Here is a 17,220-nt window from a genome sequence, read left to right as displayed (position 1 = left end):
TCAGGCAGAAGCCAAAGGGAAGAGGGATGAAAACATCAAGAATAACATTTTTACTGATGCATATTAAAAAAAATGACACACGATCGACCAGCATGCCTGGACGTAAGCTACAGGAATTTAACTCCAGGCTTCTGTGACTGTGAGGCTACACTGCACAATGTCAATGTAAATGTAAATCTTTAATTTGGCAAATTGGCCATTATCTGACTTACAGTGTTGACATTTAACGATTGAGATGGCTCAAAATAAAGTTTGAAAATGCGATTAAATTTGACAGTACAAATATATATATATATAGATATGTACGGTCATAAGCAGTATCGGTTATAACCGTTTAAAAATGGGATGGTAACTGTTGACAAAAATAGTGATTGTCACATCCCCATTCCTTTTTCAGTGTAAAAAATATCTATTTGATATCTCAAGAGAATTGAGTTTAATATTGTCGTCAAGTGTTAAATCTTTTTTACAGCACGGATTAGTGATTTCACATATACCTTCATCCTGCTTCAGTTTCTTCTGTTGTGTCAAATCGTTTGACGTTTCAATAGGTATTGACATTTGCCTTTTATACATGAGGATGAGGACATTTCTACCATCTCAATTTAATTATAAGGGACTTTACAATGGGATTTAATAGTAGGCACATATGACATAATGACCTGTTAAAGGAGAAGCAGTACTGTCACTGCTTGAGAGGAGCCAAAAGTCTAACCTGGGCCATTGCCGTTTCCATATCCGTTAAAGCATGTATAATTTAAACCATTACGATTTGCCATTCTTCATACGTCTACCAAATGTAATTTAGTTTGTTCATGTATTTTTAGTTAATGATCTTGGTAAATATTTATTTCACATTATTTCTGTTCTCCATTCATTTATTTCTTTTAAACAGCGGCGGAATTCACGAAGAACTGTAAAATAGCTTGTCCACGACTGGAAGTACACAACGAGCTCGACATTTTACTTGATTACCACACTGGAATAACGAATGTAATGTTTAAGCCTCCATGAGCTCGCCAGCTAAATTGCTTGGAATTATGCATCATGTAATCACTTTACTTTCACTCTGAGAACTTTCTGCTTTCAAAGTGCGTCTCCAATCGCCTGCTGCGAACACACCTCCGAAGTCGTCTTTTTTTGAAGGACAGATTACTAATCAAGCAACTGATTTCGGTTTCGGACACAGCACAGGAGACTGAAAGTGATCAATGGCGGAGCAGTAATACAATGAAACCAAGCGGACCAATCACATTTCTTACGGAACGGTATTTACATGATCAATGGCGGAGCAGTAATACAATGAAACCAAGCGGACCAATCACATTTCTTACGGTACGGTATTTACATTTCTGGGGAGGTGCGCGTCAGGCCAGAACGCGGCTTGGCGTTGACTCGACACAGACGTATAAACCTCTCTTCTTAAAGAATTGCGCTCGGGTTTCTCTTCAGCACGAATTAACCTGTTGCCTACCACTGGCTTGCTAGTGGTAGACAAGGGGTTTTCGGCTGTTTCTTGAGAGGCTTCTCAGAGCTTGTGTCCCTTCTCTCTCTCCCTTTTTCCTCCCTTTCTTGGCTCCTTCGCCCCCCTCCTTTTTCCACCTGGTTTTTCCTCCTAACCTGACGGGCTGCGAGTTCCGTTCCCAGTACGTGGCTTGACCGCCGGGGGTGGTCATTACTGCTTGACACACAATATAGTTTCAGATCTTAAGACAAAAATGTGCAATAGACAAAAGGTAATCAGTAATCAGAAAACATGGGGACATTTTTAAAGTAACCATTCATTTATTTACTGAAAAAAGTTATGGGCCATTCCATTAGAATCAATCACTTTCTGACCACACCCTTTTAGATTTTAACAATTTTTTAATGCATGGTGACCTATATGAGTATTACAATGTGGTTTGGTCCTGAGCCAACCATTCAAAAGACAGAGACCCAAAGCTGAACCATATTGGATGCCCTACTTAAAGACACATATCTTCTTCAAAAACAAATATAATGCTATGCATGAACTCATCATGAACTCCATCATCTGTCATTTGGTGCACATGGAGTACATGGTGGGTGGGTCAGTATAACACATGAAACTTTAATGTTGCCTAAGATTTTCTTTCACCTGAAATAATATGTCACTTTTCCCATAAGTTTGCAATCAAAATTAACATTACACAATGACGCTACAGTCAGTGTGTAGTGTAAATCCATGCAATCTTTAGTATTCATTTTGAAGCCATTGGTCAAGTGTTGATGCATCTTTGCTCATGCATTTTGAACCTAGATAGCATGTTCTGCCTTTTGTTGTGGCTGGCTCCACTATTATGACATCACAAAAATCAACCACAAAAAATGAGGAAAACCACAATAATACAGCTTATGGTGAATGTGTATTTATTTTCAACTGAGATTTCAGCTTCAGAAAAAATTATCACATAGCAATGCATTGTAAACATTTACAACTAAGGTTTGGTCAACCGTTTAAATGAGGCTTTTGTGAAACAATTCCATCAATGCCAAAATTATCTGTCTTTCTAAATTACTCTTCTTAGCTTAGCAGTCTGACATTGCCATTCACAGACATAGCCTACATAGGGATCATCAAGATAATTTCTATGCTAATCAATATAAATTAAGGGCGTTTCCATCACCATTTATGGGTAATTGTGGGAGTGAACTAGGTGGTGTGTTGGGCTCGTGCATGTACAGACAATTCCAAATTGATTTGGGATTTGTGCACTGGCCGGCGTACCCAAGGTATCAGAATATGTTTTGTTGTAACATTCCCTCATGTATACCAATGCAAACATTTAGTATGGATTCTCCGCAGAGTTTTATAAATGAAGTCCCTGGTGATTTCTAACATTGACTCATCACTTTCCACACTGCATACACAAGGAGGTATTCTCCCCTGGACTGATTTGTTGGTAGAAATTAGTAAGATTTAGTTAAATAACACAACCCACGCTGTGAACACAAGAAAAACATGTCCCAGCCCCAAATAAATACATTCGCAGGACTCATATATTAATCTATGAGATATTCATACTCGGATATTCATCTGGTTGAATTGTCAGGAGAAAAATATCTTGCATTAAAGACGAGCATGAGTCAATTTGTGGCGATTTAAATGAGATAAACCAGAAAAGCACTTCCCACACGAAGAACATTTGTAAGGCTTCTCATCTGTATGAGTCCTCTGGTGGATATTAAAATAAGCTTTTGCGGAAAAGTACTTTCCAGAAAGAATACAATTGTAGGGCTTATCACCTGTATGAATCATCTTGTGGATAGTAAAATGTTCTTTTCTGGAAAAGCATTTCCCACACTCAGAACATGTGTAGGGCTTTTTACCTGTATGACTTATCTGATGTCTATTTAAAGCAGATCTGAAAGTAAAACACTTCTCACACCATGTACATTTGTATGGCTCATCTGTAATAATTTGACATTTACTATTAATTGCTTCTGTCAGAAAGAAATGGCTTGGAGTTTTACTTGAATTGGTTATGGGTTCAGTTCTCATTCGTTCCCTGGCAATTAATGTGCTTGTTGCTGCCATTTCTACCTTTCTGCACAATTCTGGTCAGACTATTCTCACCGTTTATATGACAGAGGTGATTTAAGTCTCCACACTGGGTCAGCGGATCGTGCATTTCTTCCTTCTTACAGTTTGGATTTGGCTCTCCTGCACATTGTGATGGTTCTGTCTTGGCTTTGTGATCACCTGCAGCTCCATTCATCATAGCATTCATGAGATCACTCACTAAACTTTCACTGGATTCACACTTCATTTTATCAGATTTCAAATGAACACATTTAATATTCTCCAAGTCACTCATGTGTTCTGCCTTAAGGTATCCTCCATTACCAGTCTCGGTTTTGATTTGGTCAGGATGCAGATGGGTTACATATCCCAGCTCTGCACTGTCTAGAGTCTCTTTATTAATAAGGGCCCCAGGGTGGGTGAAGCCCAGATCAGTTTCTGTTTTAATCAGTGATGTGCGTGTATGGTGTACATCACTGACCCCGCTGTGTAATGTAACACACACTGGCTCCAGAGTGTTGAGTCCTGCTGCAGCACACGTCTCTGACTCTGCCATGTGGACCAGTCCACCGAGTTCCTCTTCTTTCTGTCTGATCCTGTGCTGCTCAGTGAGCTCTGGTAGTGTTGTCTCAGTGTCCTGTCTCAGAAAGACTCCTGTCTGCATCATACTGCTGCTCACAGGTGTGCAGATGTTCAGCTCCTGGGGAGAAACAGGGGAATGGTTTTAACCTTAATCAAATGGGTCTGACTGCAACAACAGACACATTCTTTACACTCTGCAGTCCTGCAGATGGCTGACTGACCACAGAGGGTGCTCTGACATTTTGAGGTGGGGGAAACCCTTATTCCCTCAATGGCTGATACCACAGTTCCACTTTAAAAACACAACTTTAGCTTCAACTGTGAACATTGAAAGAAAGCCGTTTCTGAAGGGCCTCAGAACAGGAAGAATGGGCTGGCCATGGCAAAAGGGCAGAACACTGGTCTCCATGACATTCATGGTGGAATCAGTGTGCACCAGCAGCATCTTCAGAAACCCTGTGGACATTCTCTGTGGATTCTGAGGCTGTATCCACGGACCCCTTGCCGAGCTCAGACCTCACGTTCCCACGAGCAGTACCCCACAAGGAGGTATCTCGGGGATGAACTCAAGTACTCCGAACGTCCTGGAGCCCTGGTAAGTTCTACTGAACTTCCAGCCCAGTCTCGAAGTGAAGGGTGTGATGCAAATCTGGTATTCGATGTCCTGTATTCAATGTATTCCTCTAAAGCAGGGGTCTCCAATCTTATCCTAAAAGGGCCGGCGTGGGTGCAGGTTTTTGTTTTAACCCAGCAGTAACACACCTGATTATACTAATGAACTAATCCTGTTCTTTAATCAAGACCTTGATGAGTAGAATCAGCTGTCTTAGTTCTGTGCTAAAACAACAACCTGCACACACACCGGCCCTTTCTGGATAAGATTGGAGACCCCTGCTCTAAAGAATCTTTATCAAATATGATTATAGTAAGATATACTTTATTATAATCAATCAAAAGAATAGAGTTATACAGATTACAGTGTACATATCATCTTTTGCAGTTTGCTAATCACATGCAAGTTACATATACCCCTCTAGCTCTTTCTAAATTACCTTTCCACCCTGATGTTTAAAAATCAAGGTACACCCCTCCAATATCCATCCTCTTTGGCCTTAGCCTTATCCTAGAGCTCCCCCTTCTGGACGTTTTTTAAAAAGAAACTATTTCTAGAATATTATATTTATCTAACTATGATAACTTCTCTACATTTTTCTACCTTATATAGTACCTTAATGAGAAATAAAAGATATATAAAAGTAAACTTATAATGTGTTACTTTTCCTACTTCTACAAGTAATATAGATTATAATTACCACTCCAGCTTGGTTATAGTTGTTCTGCGTGGCTCTTTCTTCACCAGCTCGTAGATATCTTCTGAAGCCAAATTCTGGGATCCCGCTCTAAGGTCTAAAAGCTTATTCCTTATATATCTTTTTTGCATACAAAAGTGTACCTTTTTTTATAAGAAATGTCCCCAATATGTCAAGCGGGAAGAAATTTATCTCTTATGTAACCTGTTTTATAATGATCATATTAATTATTTCTGTTTTTCCAATTGTCATTTTCTCATACCTCAAAAGAAATGTCCCCAATATTTTATTTCATGTGCCCCTCCGGTTTAGGAATTTCCACCATCTTAATATACGAGTGGAAAAACACTAGCCCTTATGTAATTTTTAATGAACCTATTCATCACTGGTGTCTGTTTCAATTTAATAATCTCTCCTTGACTTCCTCCAAACTTTGATCTCATGCAAGCCAGACGTTAAAGCCCGCCACCATCTCAACACCCTCTTCAGGTGCCCCTTTTTGTGGCGCCTTAAGGGATCTACAAAGGACATCCAGCTAATAGCTGAGTGTAATTCATCATTTAACTCCTCTATAGTCAGTCCTTTGAATCTATTCGATAAATTATTTGTGTTATCATCAGGAAGGCCCTTGAAGCCTCTTAATTTTCTTTCGGTATTGACGTCCTTGCCATTTTCCTTATCTCTTTTACATTTTTCAATCCGGCGGTGCACTTCTCGGACCACCACATGGTAACCGTGTCCCTGGTCTGGGAGAAACCTATAACCGTGGGTAAGGGGCTCTGGCGGATGAATATCAGCCATCTCCAAGACCCCCAGGTGCGTCTCTCCTTCTCGAGAAGATACCTGGAGTGGGTGAGTCTGAAACATCTCTTTGACTCCCCGGTGGAGTGGTGGGAGATGGTGAAGGAGCGAGTGCGGGGCTACTTCCGGGCAGTCGGACGGAGGAAGGCGAAGGAAGGGAGGGCAGTTTTTGAACGCCACAATGCTGCCCTCCAAAGACTAAGCCTCCTCCAGTCCCGAGGCCTGGATGTCAGCAGCGAAATTGCACAAGCTCGGCAGAGCCTCACCACCCTCTACCGGGAAGAGCGGAAGAAACAGACCTTCCGCTCCAAACTCCAGGGCCTCCAGGAGGATGAGAAGTGCACGCGGTTCTTCTTCCGCAGGGCACGAACCAAGACGAATAACATCTTGTCTCTCTATAACAGCAGAGGTGTGGTGGTGTCTGAAGAGGCGGAGGCCCGGGAGGTGGCCAGGGAGTTCTACGAGGGCCTTTACAGCGAGAGGCCCTCAGACGGGGCTCTCATGGACACCTTCCTGGGCTGCCTGGACAGACGCCTGGGAGATGAGCAGATGGAGGCGGAGTTGAGCACTGAGGAGCTCACCAGGGCCGTGCACTCCCTGAATACACACAAAGCTCCGGGCCCTGACGGAATCCCAGCTGAGTTTTACCAGGCTCACTGGGATCTCCTGAAGGGGGACGTGGCGGAAGTGTTCAGGGCTGCGTACAGGGAGGGGCGGTTAGGCGCCTCACTGAGACAGAGCTCAGTAGCTCTTGTCCCAAAGAAGGGGGACCTGAAGGACCTCCGCAACTGGCGGCCGATCAACCTCCTCTCAGTCGATTATAAGATCATGGCGAAGGCGCTGATGGGGAGGTTCCAAGGCCTGATAACATCGGTGATCGGACCGGACCAGACCTGCAGCGTGCAGGGGAGGTCCATAAATGACAACCTGCTCCTCGCGAGGGATCTAATCATCCACTCCGGGGAGCGGAGGTCCCCCTTGTGCCTTCTCAGTCTCGATCAAGAGAAGGCATTTGACCGGGTGAGTCATGTGTGCTTGGAGAGAGTGCTAGAAAAAATGAACATTCCTGGCCCCCTCCTGCGCTGGACAAAGATCTGTCTGACAGACATAACGGGCAGAGTGGTTGTCAATCGACAGCCCTCTGCCCCGTTCGATGTCAGGTCTGGCGTCAGGCAGGGGTGCCCTCTAGCATCTCTCCTGTACGTCATCTACCTGGAACCGTTCCTCCAGGCCATTAGGGCCAATCCAGGGGTGGTGGGCTATCCACTCCCTGGAGCGGGGGGGGAACGGCTAAAGGTGATGGCGTACATGGACGACATTGCCATCGTCGCCACAGACAGTCGTTCTATCGCTTGTGCCACCAAGGTGTTGGACGACTTCTGTGTGGCCACTGGCGCCCTGGTCAACAGGGACAAGAGTGAACTGTTTCTGTCTCCATATTGGAGTGAGGAGCTGACCGTTTCCTTCCCTGTACGTAGGAATACCATCAAGCTCCTGGGGGTGACCTTCCAGGCTGACGGAGGAGGGAGAACCAGCTGGGAGGGAGCCCTCCGCCACGTCCAAAATAAAATCAGGAGCTGGAGTGCACGGCCCTTGACCATGGCGGGTAAGATCCTTGTCCTGAAGGCAATTGTCCTACCCATTCTGCTCTATGTGGGGAGGGTGTTTCCCCCGGACAAAGCCACCGGGAAGTTAATCACCCGGATGGCTTTCCGCTTTGTCTGGGGGAGCACCATGGAAAAACTTAAACGCGTCACCCTCCTCAAAGAGGAGCGGAATGGGGGGCGGGGGGTCCCAGACATTGTTAACATCATTATGGTGCAGGGTCTGGCCACCCTTGTCCAGAATGCAGGGAAGGTGGGTAAGGCCTCTGGTACCTTTGCCAGGTACTATGCCACCCCCTTCCTCAGAGCAATGGGCTTGGGTGTGCTGGACCTCACCATACCTTATAGCTGGGACCCCCCCTACGTCTACCGAGCCCTGAAGGACTTTGCCTACAGGACGGATCTGCCCAGGGCTGGCCTAACCTCGTGGAGCTATAAAATGATTATGGCTCATTTAAGATCTGGAGAAATTGTAACGCTCCCGAGGGGGGGGCCAGACCTGGACCCGCAAGTCATCTGGGCAAATGTAACACACAAATGTCTTACAAACAAACAAAAAGACATTGCCTGGATGACAGCCCATAGGTGTCTCCCCACCAGAACATTTATGTATCGCCGGCACTTAGCCCTGACTGAACGCTGCCCCCACGGATGCACTGACTCGGAACACATCCACCACCTGTTCTGGGAGTGCTCCGTGGCCAGGCGGGTCTGGGGCCTTGTTTGTTCCTCTGTCTCCCTAAGCAGGTTCCTGCCGAGGTCCTCCCTGATGGCTGAGGGCATCCTCTACGGTCCGCCGGGGGGATGCAAGACCATCGTGCTCCAGCGTCAGTGGAGGATCATCAACACCGTGAAGCAGGTCCTGTGGGAGACGAGGAACATCAAGGTCTACCAGAAAACATCTGTAGACCTGGTCACTCTCCGGAGGAGGATTCAAAACCTCCTCCAGGACGGCATTCTGGTGGACATGCACACAAACAAGAACCTGGCGAGAGAGAAGTGGGGGGTGGACCACTGGAAAGAATTCATCATCTAGCCCACCCCCCCCCCCAAGGGACACAGAAGCCTCTCGGGACAGCAAACCTGAGCGAAATGGACTTTCCTTTTTCTTGGTGTTTTAATCCACCTTTGTTCTCTTTGAATCACATATTGATTTTGTGTTTTGTGACTATTTTGTTTTTGAATCACTTTTTCTTAAAATTTGTTTTTCATTCATTTTGATGTCTTTGTTCCCTTTGGTTTAAGTGTTTGTTCTAAATGATTTGTTTTGTGTTATTGAGTGTGTTTTTAAAAAAGAAAAAAGATTTTAAATTGTTCAGAGAAATTATAAAAACCAATAAAACAACCTTAAAGAATTGCGCGAGGAGCCGATTAAGGAGGCTGCTATGTTTGACTATGGGGCTCAGTGGCGCTATTTTGACACCAGAGCATGTGCACTGGAAAAATAAACGGGAACGAATGAATTGGAATGAAAACAAACGTATGTGCTCCTCCGAATAAAATCGGTCCGTGGTGAGAAATTCTTTCAGAGGAAAGAAAATTAGAATCGGAAAATTACTGTCCAATGTAGTATAAATTCACCATGGTAAAACATCGGATCAATGTTTTGTACATAAGTAGGCCTATTATACCTTTAGAAGTACATAGCGTTTAATTTTGATTGGAAACTTTCTACCTTCTCATCTACTTGGTTGAGCATGGAACAGTTTGTGGTCATTTTCTACACAGACCCAACTTTATTTACTTTATTATTTTTTTCAAAAAGAATACAATTTGACTTCATTTTCCCTGTGGCTGTTATTTTTTTGAAATGGTTACAGTTCCCTCAAAGTATTGGAAGAGCAAGACCAATTCCTTTGTTTTTGTAATCCACTGAATACATTTGTAGTTGAGATAAAAAGATGAACATGAGACAAGAGTTCAGAATTGATGCTTTTATTTCTTGGTATTTACAACTAGATGTGCAAAACTACTTATAACATAGCGCCTTTGTTATCAGACCACCCCATCTTCAGGTTAGAAAACGTGTTTGAACACAGAGTATTTAAGTAAATAAAAGTAAATAACACTTCATATTTTGTAGCATTTCCCTTGCTTACAATAACTGCATCAAGCCTGCGACCCATTTACATCATCAAACAGTTCTGCATTCTGCTTTTGTGATGCTTTTCCAGGCTTTTACTGCAGCCTCTTCCAGTTGTGTGTTATGAGGGGTTTTTCCCTTCAGTCTCCTCTTCAGCAGGTGAAATGCATGGTCAGTTGTGTTAAAGTCAGGTGATGAACTTGGCCCGTCTAAAACCTTCCACTTTTACTCCCTCATGAAGTCCTTTGTTATGTTGGCAGTGTACTACTTTGGTTGGGTAATCTTGGTCCCATCAGTCCATAAAACTTTGTTTGAGAACTTTGATGTCACTGACTGATGTTTTGGGGGTGTTCTTCACAGCTCTCACAATGATTTTGTCATCAACTGCTTTTGTTTTCCTTTGTTGACCTTTTTGATGTCTGTTGCTCAGTAGACCAGCGGTTTTTCAGGACATTCTGAGTTGTTGTTCCAAGCTATTCTCAATGCTTGTGCAATCTCTGTGATTGATTGATTGATTGATTCACATTGATTCATAACTATTTTTTAAACCGAAATTAGGTAATCTGATACAAATCTAGATACAAATACCAGGAAATAAAAGCTGAAATTCAGATCTGTCATCTCAAATATATCTTTTGACCTCAATTGTCTTCAGGATATAGCAAAAGCAAAGGAATTGGCCTTGCTATTTATTCAGTTTGGATACCGTCCACCAAGTGATGCTGATGTGGGAAGCCATTGTCGAGGACCCGGCCCTAGGCCCGCCTGATGAGAGATTGACAGAAGATGGGTTAGGCAGGAATGCATTGTTAACCCCTCGCACACGCCAATGGGGTAGGAGTAAAAGCTCCCGTAAGAGGAGAAGTATATGGTACAAGATAAATGTACAACCGTATATGGATACTGAGGAGTCTGAAGTCAGAGGATTTAGATTCAGGGTTTTAGAGAGCAAGGCTAAAGGCCTGACTGAGGCCATGCGTAGAATGTGTTCTAGCATGACCATGGAAGATGCTGAACACGCAGAACGGAAAATTGGAGACCCAGGGAGTTTTGCATTCAAGGAGACGATAGATGTGATAACATACTTGGTTGACACGTGTGGGCTGGCTCCTACAGGGGAGGAGCACGAGGCCTGGTTAAAGAAACAGGATGAGAAAGACAATGAAGATAATTGGGAAATCAAAGAGCAGGAGGAGATTGAAAAATGTAAAAGAGATAAGGAAAATGGCAAGGACGTCAATACCGAAAGAAAATTAAGAGGCTTCAAGGGCCTTCCTGATGATAACACAAATAATTTATCGAATAGATTCAAAGGACTGACTATAGAGGAGTTAAATGATGAATTACACTCAGCTATTAGCTGGATGTCCTTTGTAGATCCCTTAAGGCGCCACAAAAAGGGGCACCTGAAGAGGGTGTTGAGATGGTGGCGGGCTTTAACGTCTGGCTTGCATGAGATCAAAGTTTGGAGGAAGTCAAGGAGAGATTATTAAATTGAAACAGACACCAGTGATGAATAGGTTCATTAAAAATTACATAAGGGCTAGTGTTTTTCCACTCGTATATTAAGATGGTGGAAATTCCTAAACCGGAGGGGCACATGAAATAAAATATTGGGGACATTTCTTTTGAGGTATGAGAAAATGACAATTGGAAAAACAGAAATAATTAATATGATCATTATAAAACAGGTTACATAAGAGATAAATTTCTTCCCGCTTGACATATTGGGGACATTTCTTATAAAAAAAGGTACACTTTTGTATGCAAAAAAGATATATAAGGAATAAGCTTTTAGACCTTAGAGCGGGATCCCAGAATTTGGCTTCAGAAGATATCTACGAGCTGGTGAAGAAAGAGCCACGCAGAACAACTATAACCAAGCTGGAGTGGTAATTATAATCTATATTACTTGTAGAAGTAGGAAAAGTAACACATTATAAGTTTACTTTTATATATCTTTTATTTCTCATTAAGGTACTATATAAGGTAGAAAAATGTAGAGAAGTTATCATAGTTAGATAAATATAATATTCTAGAAATAGTTTCTTTTTAAAAAACGTCCAGAAGGGGGAGCTCTAGGATAAGGCTAAGGCCAAAGAGGATGGATATTGGAGGGGTGTACCTTGATTTTTAAACATCAGGGTGGAAAGGTAATTTAGAAAGAGCTAGAGGGGTATATGTAACTTGCATGTGATTAGCAAACTGCAAAAGATGATATGTACACTGTAATCTGTATAACTCTATTCTTTTGATTGATTATAATAAAGTATATCTTACTATAATCATATTTGATAAAGATTCTTTAGAGCAGGGGTCTCCAATCTTATCCAGAAAGGGCCGGTGTGTGTGCAGGTTGTTGTTTTAGCACAGAACTAAGACAGCTGATTCTACTCATCAAGGTCTTGATTAAAGAACAGGATTAGTTCATTAGTATAATCAGGTGTGTTACTGCTGGGTTAAAACAAAAACCTGCACCCACGCCGGCCCTTTTAGGATAAGATTGGAGACCCCTGCTTTAGAGGAATACATTGAATACAGGACATCGAATACCAGATTTGCATCACACCCTTCACTTCGAGACTGGGCTGGAAGTTCAGTAGAACTTACCAGGGCTCCAGGACGTTCGGAGTACTTGAGTTCATCCCCGAGATACCTCCTTGTGGGGTACTGCTCGTGGGAACGTGAGGTCTGAGCTCGGCAAGGGGTCCGTGGATACAGCCTCAGAATCCACAGAGAATGTCCACAGGGTTTCTGAAGATGCTGCTGGTGCACACTGATTCCACCATGAATGTCATGGAGACCAGTGTTCTGCCCTTTTGCCATGGCCAGCCCATTCTTCCTGTTCTGAGGCCCTTCAGAAACGGCTTTCTTTCACTGTTCACAGTTGAAGCTAAAGTTGTGTTTTTAAAGTGGAACTGTGGTATCAGCCATTGAGGGAATAAGGGTTTCCCCCACCTCAAAATGTCAGAGCACCCTCTGTGGTCAGTCAGCCATCTGCAGGACTGCAGAGTGTAAAGAATGTGTCTGTTGTTGCAGTCAGACCCATTTGATTAAGGTTAAAACCATTCCCCTGTTTCTCCCCAGGAGCTGAACATCTGCACACCTGTGAGCAGCAGTATGATGCAGACAGGAGTCTTTCTGAGACAGGACACTGAGACAACACTACCAGAGCTCACTGAGCAGCACAGGATCAGACAGAAAGAAGAGGAACTCGGTGGACTGGTCCACATGGCAGAGTCAGAGACGTGTGCTGCAGCAGGACTCAACACTCTGGAGCCAGTGTGTGTTACATTACACAGCGGGGTCAGTGATGTACACCATACACGCACATCACTGATTAAAACAGAAACTGATCTGGGCTTCACCCACCCTGGGGCCCTTATTAATAAAGAGACTCTAGACAGTGCAGAGCTGGGATATGTAACCCATCTGCATCCTGACCAAATCAAAACCGAGACTGGTAATGGAGGATACCTTAAGGCAGAACACATGAGTGACTTGGAGAATATTAAATGTGTTCATTTGAAATCTGATAAAATGAAGTGTGAATCCAGTGAAAGTTTAGTGAGTGATCTCATGAATGCTATGATGAATGGAGCTGCAGGTGATCACAAAGCCAAGACAGAACCATCACAATGTGCAGGAGAGCCAAATCCAAACTGTAAGAAGGAAGAAATGCACGATCCGCTGACCCAGTGTGGAGACTTAAATCACCTCTGTCATATAAACGGTGAGAATAGTCTGACCAGAATTGTGCAGAAAGGTAGAAATGGCAGCAACAAGCACATTAATTGCCAGGGAACGAATGAGAACTGAACCCATAACCAATTCAAGTAAAACTCCAAGCCATTTCTTTCTGACAGAAGCAATTAATAGTAAATGTCAAATTATTACAGATGAGCCATACAAATGTACATGGTGTGAGAAGTGTTTTACTTTCAGATCTGCTTTAAATAGACATCAGATAAGTCATACAGGTAAAAAGCCCTACACATGTTCTGAGTGTGGGAAATGCTTTTCCAGAAAAGAACATTTTACTATCCACAAGATGATTCATACAGGTGATAAGCCCTACAATTGTATTCTTTCTGGAAAGTACTTTTCCGCAAAAGCTTATTTTAATATCCACCAGAGGACTCATACAGATGAGAAGCCTTACAAATGTTCTTCGTGTGGGAAGTGCTTTTCTGGTTTATCTCATTTAAATCGCCACAAATTGACTCATGCTCGTCTTTAATGCAAGATATTTTTCTCCTGACAATTCAACCAGATGAATATCCGAGTATGAATATCTCATAGATTAATATATGAGTCCTGCGAATGTATTTATTTGGGGCTGGGACATGTTTTTCTTGTGTTCACAGCGTGGGTTGTGTTATTTAACTAAATCTTACTAATTTCTACCAACAAATCAGTCCAGGGGAGAATACCTCCTTGTGTATGCAGTGTGGAAAGTGATGAGTCAATGTTAGAAATCACCAGGGACTTCATTTATAAAACTCTGCGGAGAATCCATACTAAATGTTTGCATTGGTATACATGAGGGAATGTTACAACAAAACATATTCTGATACCTTGGGTACGCCGGCCAGTGCACAAATCCCAAATCAATTTGGAATTGTCTGTACATGCACGAGCCCAACACACCACCTAGTTCACTCCCACAATTACCCATAAATGGTGATGGAAACGCCCTTAATTTATATTGATTAGCATAGAAATTATCTTGATGATCCCTATGTAGGCTATGTCTGTGAATGGCAATGTCAGACTGCTAAGCTAAGAAGAGTAATTTAGAAAGACAGATAATTTTGGCATTGATGGAATTGTTTCACAAAAGCCTCATTTAAACGGTTGACCAAACCTTAGTTGTAAATGTTTACAATGCATTGCTATGTGATAATTTTTTCTGAAGCTGAAATCTCAGTTGAAAATAAATACACATTCACCATAAGCTGTATTATTGCGGTTTTCCTCATTTTTTGTGGTTGATTTTTGTGATGTCATAATAGTGGAGCCAGCCACAACAAAAGGCAGAACATGCTATCTAGGTTCAAAATGCATGAGCAAAGATGCATCAACACTTGACCAATGGCTTCAAAATGAATACTAAAGATTGCATGGATTTACACTACACACTGACTGTAGCGTCATTGTGTAATGTTAATTTTGATTGCAAACTTATGGGAAAAGTGACATATTATTTCAGGTGAAAGAAAATCTTAGGCAACATTAAAGTTTCATGTGTTATACTGACCCACCCACCATGTACTCCATGTGCACCAAATGACAGATGATGGAGTTCATGATGAGTTCATGCATAGCATTATATTTGTTTTTGAAGAAGATATGTGTCTTTAAGTAGGGCATCCAATATGGTTCAGCTTTGGGTCTCTGTCTTTTGAATGGTTGGCTCAGGACCAAACCACATTGTAATACTCATATAGGTCACCATGCATTAAAAAATTGTTAAAATCTAAAAGGGTGTGGTCAGAAAGTGATTGATTCTAATGGAATGGCCCATAACTTTTTTCAGTAAATAAATGAATGGTTACTTTAAAAATGTCCCCATGTTTTCTGATTACTGATTACCTTTTGTCTATTGCACATTTTTGTCTTAAGATCTGAAACTATATTGTGTGTCAAGCAGTAATGGAGGAAATGAGGAAGGGAGCAAATACGTCAGGAACGTTATGGGTCCCCAGCTATCTATCTGTAAGGTATCTTTATGAAGCTTTGGGAGTAGTTTGTTTATTATGTCTGTTTTTCAAGCCCAAAGTAAAAGGTATTATTGTCTCCCCCTTATAGCCATTTGGTATTTGACTGAATAAATGCTCCTTTTGTTTGTCAGTGTAAAAAAGAGAACTGAGTTTAGTATTGTCTTCCAGTTTTAAATCCCTTTTACACCACAGATTATTGATTTCTCCATCCTGCTTCACTTTCTTCTGTTGTGCCAAATCTTTTGACATTTCAATAGCTATTTGCTTTTCCCATTTATCCATTGAGGATATTTCTACCATCATGACTTAATTATAAGGGACCTTACTCTGTCTAAAAGTTTAGAAGGAAGTACATTATTAATACAGGTCCAATGGGATTTAATAGTAGGCACATTCTTAGAATTGGATAAATGCAATGATCTGACGCAATGGCCTGATAAAGGAAGAGCAGTAATATTACGGCTTGAGACGAGCCAATAGTCTAACCTTGACCATTGCCGTTTCCAGATGCGTTAAAACATGTATAATTTATGCTATTAGGATTTGTCATTCTCCATATGTGTACTAACTTTCATTTTGGTTAATGATCTTGGTATATAAATGTGGTTTATTATTCACATTGTTTCTGTTCTAGTTTATAATATATACAGTGGTGTGAAAAAGTGTTTGCCCCCTTCCTGATTTCTTATTTTTTTGCATGTTTGTCACACTTAAATGTTTCAGATCATCAAACAAATTTAAATATTAGTCAAAGACAACACAAGTAAACACAAAATGCAGTTTTTAAATGAAGGTTTTTATTATTAAGGGAGAAAAAAAACCCCAAACCTACATGGCCCTGTCTGAAAAAGTGATTGCCCCCTAAACCTAATAACTGGTTGGGCCACCCTTAGCAGCAACAACTGCAGTCAAGCGTTTGCGATAACTTGCAATGAGTCTCTTACAGCGCTGTGGAGGTGACAGGTGGAACATGTCTCATGTGACAAACATGCAAAAAAAATAAGAAATCAGGAAGGGGGCAAACACTTTTTCACACCACTGTATATATATATATATAACTAGAACAGAAACAATGTGAAAAAGTAATGAGTTTTAGTCTTTGTATTTGCTGTAGGAACTTTTGTGAGTGTAACTCTCACATGTCCACCCATATTTCGATATTGGGGAGCCATCCACTGAATAAAAGAAGCCTGAAATGGATTCCTTAGGACATTGAGTAATTGAATCAGGTGTATTTATTACATGATTAGTGTTGCAGCAGGAATGAAACTACATTTACAAATGGGGAGTAAAGCAGAAAGCAGTAACACATATAGTCCATAAAGATATGTACATAGCATGAAATCCGTTTGCATGTGCACATTCACAATATACAGTGCAATGAAAAAGTATTTGCTCCCTTTCTCATTTCCTCCATTACTGCTTGACACACAATATAGTTTCAGATCTTGAGAAATGTGCAATAGACAAAAGGATACGGAGTAAACAGAAAACATGGGGACATTTTTAAAGTAACCATTCATTTATTTACTGAAAAAAGTTCTGGGCCATTCCATTAGAAATCAATCACTTT

This window comes from Conger conger, chromosome 14 (genome assembly GCF_963514075.1).
Source record: "Conger conger chromosome 14, fConCon1.1, whole genome shotgun sequence".
NCBI lineage: Eukaryota > Metazoa > Chordata > Actinopteri > Anguilliformes > Congridae > Conger > Conger conger.
This window is presented reverse-complemented; position numbering follows the sequence as displayed.